The sequence below is a fragment of the Hyaena hyaena genome, unplaced genomic scaffold (assembly GCF_003009895.1).
Source record: "Hyaena hyaena isolate Hyena2069 unplaced genomic scaffold, ASM300989v1 scaffold_779, whole genome shotgun sequence".
In the NCBI taxonomy this organism is placed as follows: Eukaryota; Metazoa; Chordata; class Mammalia; order Carnivora; family Hyaenidae; genus Hyaena; species Hyaena hyaena.
The window spans coordinates 609,126-619,029 of NW_024081413.1; positions in this window are offsets into that span (position 1 = coordinate 609,126).

Sequence of the window (9,904 nt, forward strand, 5' to 3'; positions counted from 1 at the left end):
GACCCAGCAATAGCACTGCTAGGAATTTACCCAAGGGATACAGAAATGCTGATGCATAGGAGCACATGTACCCCAATGTTCTTAGCAGCACTCTCAACAATAGCTAAAACATGGAAAGAGCCTAAGTGTCCATCAACAGACGAATGGATCAAGAAGATGTGGTTTATCTATACCATGGAATACTACATGGCAATGATAAAGAATGAAATCTGTCCATGTGTAGCAACATGGATGGACCTTGAGGGTGTTATGCTGAGGGAAATAAGTCAGGCAGAGAAGGACAAATATCGTATGTTTGCACGTATAGGAGGATTAGGAGGAACTTCACTGAGGAACAAGGCGGAGAAGAAGGGGAGAAATGGTGGGGGAAAGGGAGAGAGGCAAACCATGAGAGACTCTTGAATGCTGAGAAGCAAACTGAGGACTGATGGATGTTGGGGGGAGGGAGGTATGGACATGGAGGAGGGCACCTGTGGGGATGCGCACTGGGTGTTATGTGTAAACTAATTTGACAATAAAGTATTTGTAAAAAAAAATAAAAATAAAAAAATAAAAGCAATTATTTATGTTGACAACTTGAGAATTTAGAGAAAAAGGAATAAATTAAGCCCAGGTAACCATGAGTAAGGAATTAATAAAGATAAGAATAGAATCAATAAAATTGAAAAGAAAAACAATAGAGGAAATCAATCAACGAAAGAACATAGTTGATTCTTTGGAAAGATTAATAAAATTAATAAAGCCCCGATAAGACTTGTAAAAGAAATTGAGAGAAACACAGAAGATCAATATGGATCAATATGAAGATGTTATCATACAGACAATACAAAATATTAAAAGGATATAAAGGTTTGTTACCACTTTAAACCCAAAACCCTAACAAATTTACCTATTAGATTTTAGGGCACACATTATGTGAATTCTAGCTCCCATACATCCTAAGTGCAGGCTTTTCATTAGGAATCTTCAAGGATAGTGTTCCTTTCTCCAAGAAAGTATTTTTTTCCCTTGTTTTCCATTTCCTTCCTCCTTTCTTCCTCTTCCTCCTCTCCCTCTTCTTCCCTCCCTTCTTCCCCTTCCTCTTGTACTATCTCCCTCTCTTCTCTCCATCTCATCTTCCTTTCTTTTCTTTTTTCTTTCCTGTGATTCCCCTTAATTATCAGCTAAGAATGTCTCCTTCTCAGGTTGTCCCCTTAAGGGAGACTGTATTGTAATAGAATTTTCCAGAAAAACGGAACTACAGTAATCCTTGGATTAGGGTAACTTGTTCTGCGAGTGTTTCACAAGATGGAGCAAACATTCCCCATAAATTTTAAACCTGATAAACGAGCTATGTCTTGCAGTAGGAGTAGTATATGGTGCATAATGTCACATGATCACAACTGAGCTAATGGGTCTTAAAATTTGCTCTGATATACCAGTCCTTTGGATTACAAGTATGTTTCCAGAGCGAATTACTCTCACAAACCAAGGTTTATAAGAGATTTGTTATAGGAATCGGCTCATGTGGTTATGGAGGCTGATAAGTCCCACAATCTGTCTGCAAATGAGAACCAGGAAAGCCTGTGGTGTTATTCATTCTGAGTCTCAAGGCTTGAGAAGCAGGAAAGCACTGGTGTAAATCCCAGTCTGAGGCCAGCGGGTGCTAGTGTAAGTGTGGGAGTCTGAAGGCTCAGGATCCAGGTGCTCTGATGTTCAAATGTAAGGAAGAAATGGACATCTCAGTTCAAGATGAGAGGGAATTCCCCCTTCTTTTGTCATCTTATGTTTTATTAAGGCTTTCAATAGATTGGTTCATGCCGGCCCACATTGGTGATGGTGGGTCTCTTTACTCAATCTACTGAACCAAATGCTAATCAATTCCAGAAACATTCTCACAGGTACACCCAGATGTAGTGTTTTGCCAGCTATCTTGGCATTCCTTAGCCCAAGTAAGTTGACACATAAAACTAACCATCAGGTATATGAGCTCCCAACAGACTCCTTCCTTCCCCTTCTGGACTTTGTGTTTCTTCTGCAACAAATGTGATCTGTAAATATAGACTGGACCTGGACACTCTCTTTATGCTAATGACAGTATAATGAGAAAAAAAACATATAAATGGAATGAGTAGACATTAGCTGTCAAGGTTTATATTTTTAGTTGATTCCAACGTGAAGGAAAGTCTGAATAGTGTGTGAGCCTCTATCAGCAAGAGAATATGAGGGCATGAAGGAATTAATTTGTGTATAAAATACGAGCCCAACACTATTCTAAGTGGTATTTATATATTGATTCTTTTAATCTTCATGAGAACCCTGTGACATAAGGGTACTATTATTATTTTCATGTTAAATAAGGTAACAGATTCAGAGACATAAAGTGAATTTTTTTAAGTAACACAGCTTATAAGTGACTGGGATATTTTTAAATTTAATTTATTTTTTAAATTTACATCCAAGTTAGTTGGCATATAGTGCAACAGTGATTCCAGGAGTAGATTCCTTAATGCCTCTTACCCATGTAGGCCATCCCCTCTCCCACAACCCCTCCAGAAACCTTCTGTTTGTTCTCTATATTAAGAGTCTCTTCTGTTTTGTCCTCCTCCCCGTTCTTATATTATTTTTGCTTCCCTTCCCTTCCCTTCCCTTCCCTTCCCTTCCCTTCCCTTATGATCATCTGTTTTGTATCTGTTTTGAAAGTCCTCATATGAGTGAAGTCATATGATATTTGTCTTTCTCTGACTAATTTCAGTTAGCACAATACCCTCTAGTTCCGTCCATGTAGTTGCAAATGGCAAGATTCCATTCTTTTTGATTGCCAAGTAATACTCCATTATATATATATATACCACATCCTCTTTATCCATTCATCAGTTGATGGACATTTGGGCTCTTTCTGTACTTTGGCTATTGTTGATAGTGCTGCTATAAACATTGGGGTGCATGTGCCCCTTTGACACAGCATACCTGTATCCCTTGGATAAATACCTAATAGTGCAATTGCCGGTTTGCAGGGTAGTTCTATTTTTAATTTTTTTGAGAAACCTCCATACTGTTTTCCAGAGTGGTGGCACCAGTTTCCTATCGGACCAAGAATACAAAAGAGATCCTCTTTCTCCACATCCTTGCCAACCTCTGTCATTGCCTGAGTTGTTAATGTTAGCCATTCTGACAGGTATGAGGTGGTATCTCATTGTGGTTTTGATTTGGATTTTCCTGATGATGAGTATGTTGAGCATTTTTTCATGTGTTGGTTGGCCATCTGGATGTCTTCTTTGGAGAAGTGTCTATTCATGTTTTTTGACCATTTCCTCACTGGATTATTTGTTTTTGGGTATTGAGTTTAATAAGTTCTTTATAGATTTTATATACTAACCCTTTATCTGATACATCATTTGAAAATATCTTCTCTCATTCTGTCAGTTGCTTTTTAGTTTTGCTGATTGTTTCCTTCTCTGAGCAGAGCTTTTTTTATTTTGATGAGGTCCCAATAGTTCATTTTTGCTTTTGTTTCCCTTGCCTCTGGAGACGTGTTGAGTAAGGAGTTGCTGCAGCCAACATCAAAGAAGTTTTTGCCTGCTTACCTCTCTAGGATTTTGATGGCTTCCTGTCTTACATTTAGGTATTTCACTCATTTCGAGTTTATTTTTGTGTATGATGTAAGAAAGGGGTCCTGGTTCATTTTTCTGGATGTCACTATCCAGTTTTCCCAGCACCACTTGCTGAGGAAACTATCTTTATTCCACTGGATATTCTTTCCTGCTTTGTCAGTGATTAGTTGGCCATAGTTTCTGGGTCCATTTCTGGGTTCTCTATTCTGTTCCATTGATCTGAGTGTCTATTTTGTGCCAGTACCATATTGTCTTGATGATTACAGCTTTGTAATACAGCTTGAAGTCCAGGATTGTGATGCTGTTAGCTTTGGTTTTCTTTTTCAAGATTGCTTTGGCTATTCGGGGTCTTTTCTGGTTCCATATGAATTTTAGGATTATTTGTTCTAGCCCTGTGAAGAATGCTGGTGTTATTTTGATAGGTATTGCATTGAATATGTAGATTGCCTTGGATAGTATTGATAGCTTAACAGTATTTGTTCTTCCTATCCAGGAGCATGGAATATTTTTCCATTTTTTTGTGCTTTCTTCAATTTCTTTCATAAGATTTCTTTAGTTTTCAGTGTATAGATTTTTCATCTCTTTGGTTAGATTTATTCCTAGGTATTTTATGGTTTTGGTGTGATTGTAAATGGAATCGATTCCTTGAGTTCTCCTTCTGTTGCTTCATTGTTGTATAATAATGCAACCAATTTCTGTGATATAAAATAATATATCCAGTTTTATATGAAATAAAACCGATTTTATATCCTGCAACTTTGCTGAATTCATGGATCAGTTCTAGCAGTTTTTTGGTGGAATATTTTGGGTTTTCTATATAGAGTGTCATGTCAGCTGCAAAGAGTGAAAGTTTGACCTCCTCCTAGCCGATTTGGATGCCTTTTATTTCTTTGTGTTGTCTGCTTGCTGAGGCTAAGACTTCCAATACTATGTTGAATAACAGTGGCAAGAGTGGACATCCCTTTCTTGTTCCTGATCTTAGGGGGAAAGTTCTCAGTTTTTCCCCATTGAGGATGATATTAGTGTTGGGCTTTTTTATGTGGCTTTTATGATCTCGAGGTATGATCCTTCTATCCCTACTTTCTTGAGGGTTTTTACCAAGAAAGGATGCTATGTTTTGTCAAATGATTTTTCTGCATCATTTGAGAGGATCATGTGGTTCTTGTCCTTTCTTTTATTGATGTGATGAATCACATTGATTGTTTTGCGGATATTGAACCAGCCTCTCATCCAGGTATAAATCCCACTTGGTTGTGGTGAATAATTATTTTAATGTATTGTTTGATCCGGTTGGCTAATATCTTGTTGAGGATTTTTGCATCCATGTTCATCAGGGAAATTGGTCTATAGTTTTCCTTTTTAGTGAAGTCTTTGTCTGGTTTTGGAATCAAGGTGATGCTGGCTTCATAGGAAGAGTTTGGAAGTTTTCCTTCCATTTCTATTTCTTGGAACAACTTCAAGAGGGTAAGTGTTATCTCCTCCTTAGATGTTTGGTAGAATTCCCCTGGAAAGTCATCTGACCCTAGACCCTTGTTTTTTTGGGAGGTTTTTGATTACTAATTCAATTTCTTTACTGGTTATGGGTCTTTTAATTTTTCTGTTTCTTCCTGTTTCAATTTTGGTATTTTATATGTTTCTAGGAATTTGTCCATTTCTTCCAGATTGCCCATTTTATTAGTGTATAATTTGCTCATAATATTCTCTTATTATTGTTTGTATTTCTGCTGTGTTGGCTGTGATCTCTCCTCTTTCATTCTTGATTTTATTTATTTGGGTCCTTTCCTTTCTCTTTTTGATCAAACTGGCTAGTGTTTTATCAATTTTGTTAATTCTTCAAAAAAACCAGCTTCTGGTTTCATTGATCTGTTCAACTGATTTTTTGTTTGTTTCGATAGCATTATTTCTGCTCTAATCTTTATTATTTCTTGTCTTCTGCTGGTTTTTTTCCTGTTTGTTTCCAGCTCTTTAAGGTATAAGGTTAGGTTGTGTATCTGAGACCTTTCTTCCTTCTTTAGGAAGGCTTGGATTGCTATATACTTTCCTCTTATGACCACCTCAGCTGCATCCCAAGGGTTATGGGTTTATTTGATATCCTGAAGGTGACTACTGTTGTCTGAACTGGAAGTCCAAGAGCCAGATTGGGAAACAGAGCTGAAGCAGGACATAAAGATCAGCCTCCATGAGCACAGAACAGAGCAAATAAAGAGCAAATGGCTTTGTGGCCACATAGAGAATAAACAGCATTCTAGGTTGACCAAACTGTTTGCCTCCTGTGGCTGAACCCAGGAGGTCAAGGAGAAAAAGATCACACAATGAATCTGACTGGTTTTACTTTGACTTCTTTATCACAAATCCACAAGAATATTCAACAGTGTCTGCAACTGGAATGATTACCCACTCAGAAATGTGGTTCTAAATACATTGAAGATGTAGGAAGGAGTCAGATTATGTATGACCTTGATTTCATTAATTAGGTAAACTTGTTTTGAACCTACTACATTCTAAATACTGTGTGTAATACTACATGAATGGGTAACAAAATTTACATGGATACAGTGGTTATGAACCTAACTGTCCAGTTCATGTGTAGTGTTGAATAGTCCATATTAAGAAAGTTAGTTTTATTTTATGAACAATGGAAAGCTACTGATACTATAATGTAATGTAATTAGTATAAAGGAATCTTGATGAGGGCAGGGACCTTAACTACTTTACTCACCTTTATCCCTGTGACTAGCCTAGCTGGACGAGTAGTTGATAGTAAAAAGTAGATATGTATATTACTTCTGTGACATTATGTGTCAACTATACTTGAATAAAAAAATATTTATATAATGACTAATTTCACATAGTGTTAGTTAGCCACACAAATTAATGAAGATACCAAACAGCAGAATTCAATACAGAATAATGTGAAAAGCGGGAAAAAGTATAGTTTTGTTAAGATATTCTGGAAAGATTCAATATAAGATTTCAGGATGTTGAAAGTGGTATAATATTTAGAAGGATGGTCTGTGGAGTTGAGCAGACAGGTATAGATTTGAATTTCAAGTCTGTTTCAAACCCTGTCCTTCATGTTGCTCCTACAGGGAACCAGTAGCACTATACCCTAAGGTGAGATGAAGGTTCCCAAGAGATCCAGCTAATCAGCCCCAGACCCCTAGACTCCCAAACTAGGATTATTCTCAGATGGCTTGGAGAAGTGTGTGGTACAGTGTGAGGAGTTACCCTAGATCATGAAACTCGTAAAATTTTGACAGAGCCTCCTGCATACCTGACACTGTGACAACCAGGGTTTGTTTGTTTTGCACATTCCGTTGGCTGGTGAGCCCCACTGTCTGCCATGTCAAAGCTCAGACCCAACTCTTTGCCCCCATTCCCAGATGCAGGTCTTAATTAACCCTTGCCTAGGTGGAGAGACCAATGGAAGATAAAGAAAGGCAAGTAGATAAATCCAAGGGCCGTGAGCCAGATTCATAGACTGGGATAGAAGCCTGGGAAGGTGGACTGCCTCCATCGATCCCCTCCCAGTGTCGATGACATTGGCTGGTTTACTTACTACTGCAGGAGGGGCCATGAAGATGCTCCCAGGCTGGTTCTTCCTTCTGGCCTGCTTCCCCTCTCCTGGCTGTTCCTGCCTGTGCTGGGCCTTTTATTGCTCAGGGCAGATCTGTCCCTCTCCTACCAGTCCTGGGATTTGGAATAGAAGTCATAGTTGTGAAATCACTTGGTCTTGGTCTGACTCCCTGGGTCCACCCCATGGCACTCTTCAGTGTCACCCAACTGCCCCCAGGGCAGGTTGTCTCACTCCAGCAGGAGGGACATCCCAGTGACTCTGGAGGCCTGTTTTGGACACTCTGGGAACAAACCTCATCCTAGGACATGGGGTCCACTGGTGGACAGCTCTGCTATGTTGAATTGTTAGAAGAAAAAGTGTTTGTTCTTCTTGTCTAGGCTTGGTTTCCTCCCCACTCATTATAGTAAGTAGTCAGTTCTGTTGTAATGGGACACACGAGTTCTGAAAAATCACCATGCTATCAAAACTCCCACGAGAAAACACAGGATTTATGGAAAATGGAGTTAGGAGCATAGTACTCAAAAATTTTGTCAGTGACACATAAAAAAGATAGAAAACCAGGTAAACCATAGCAGACTTTGACACATGTTAAAAAGTTAAGAGAAATACAAATGCTACAATGAACACAACACTTTATGTTGAGAAGGACATAAAGTTTGCTTGTGGATGTGGACGGAAGGGCTGCAGCTTGTGATCATAGTGAAGTGATAAAAGGAGCTTTGTCTGAAATCAGAGAGACCGTTGTAAAGTGAGGGAAGGTGGCTGGTGGGTGTTAGCAGTGTGTGTGTGTGTGTGTGTGTGTGTGTGTGGTGTATCCTGTGATGCTTACTCTCAGCTTGATACAGTTCCTGTGTTTGGACTGAATAAAGGCAAATGTGAAATTAAATTATCCTCAGATTGTTTCATAACAATGAAATATGTGTTGGCACATGTTTGTACATTCAAACCAAGTGATATAGCAGAGCTGAGTGTATCCCCCTTTTCCTGAGTCAACAGCCTTCCACTCTGTGGGATCTTCCACCTCCATATTTGAAGATTCCAACGACTAAGGACTTTAAAAAGCATCTCTGTTGCGCATACTTCTGCTTGGCTCTTTCCGTGACACTTCCCAGTTCCACCTCTGTATCGTCAGGATCTGTCTTTCACTGACTCAGCCTCTTGTAAGGGTTATTGTTGTATATTGCTCTCATTTCCTCAACTTTTTAATCTGCAACCATATAAAATCTCTCTTATGGCTGCATTGAAACTGCTTTTGTTAATGACTTCCATATTGCCTAATTGAATGAACATTGAATTAGAGTCCCAACAGGGAACAGATGGCCCACTCAAATTAGAATAATTAGTGGGGCGCCTGGGTGGCTTAGTCAATTGAGTGTCCAACTCTTGATTTTGGCCCAGGTAATGATCCCAGAGTCCTGAGATGGAGCCCTGTGCTAGACCTGGAGTCTGCTTGGGATTCTTTCCCTCTATCCCTCTGCCCTACTTGTGCAAGCTCTCTCTCTCGTGCTCTCTCTCTCTCTCTCTCTCTCTCAATAAAAAATAATAATAGAGAAGGATTTGTGTACAAAGTGACTATTCATAAAAATGTCACCTGTAAAAAATCCTTAGTGATAGTGCTATTATGTTGGATTAGTAGCAGTACTTGTCACCAGCTTTAGATGTGAAGGGATGAGTCAGTAGATTTTTGAAGTAGGGAGTTGGCATAGAGAAGGTTACCTTGAGAGGAGCTTTTTTTAATTATGTTGAATTTATTCTATCTCTTTAGGCATGAATTATGTTTATGAACTTTAAAAAATGTTTATTTAGGGAGAGAGAGCATGAGTGCAGGGGGGGCAGAGAGAGGGGGACAGAGAGAATCTCAAGCAAGTTCCATGCTCAAAATGGACTTTAATGTGGAGCTTGATCTCACGACCATGAGATCATGACCTGAATATGAACCAAAATCAAGATGATCAGATGCTCAACTGACTGAACTATCTAGGCACCACATGTTTGTGAACTTTAGTGTCACTGTCTTCTGTTGATTTTGCTCAAATATCTTGTTGTATTTGGTGTTAAATAAAATTGTACCAGACAGGATGAGTCAGTGGAAGTTGATTTCATTCTTATGTCTCTGCCAGCAAGGGGAAAAGAGAGCACAGATTAGGTCTGGATACTCAGTTGAACTGCAGGCAGAAAGGCAGGGGTGAGCTGGGGCATGGTGGAATAGGTTTAAGCCCTGGGGTGAGCAAGTGGAAAAGTATTGGAGGATTTCAGTGGGAAGTGAATCAGTGGGAATTGTCAAGCACATTGAATTATTCCTGAGCATTGCCAATGATTTTATCTGTGATTAAGCCACCTGTGTTTGCTAATTGGTGCCTTTCGAGGTTAGGCTGGTGCCCTCTACAGGAACTGGGAGATGGGGTGCTATCTCTTTCAATGTTTACATTTTAGGAGATAGTTCCCAGGTCCTTGAGAAAGACATTTCCTAGGTTGTAAAATTGGCCAGAGGTTAAGAAAAGATTTATATACACTGCAAAGGGGCAGAAAAAGAATGTATAATTGCAAATTTGCTCAAACAAGTGTTCTTTAAAAACAAAGGCCAGGAGCCTGTAGTCTGGAAAAAATATCTAAAGTTTAGCCATCTTGGTCGTTGATTTTTTGTTTCTCCTAGTACACATTATCAGGATACTGTTGTATTTGATTGATGTATCATGTTGTCTGGGAACTGTAGGATGTCCTAATAGCTTGACTT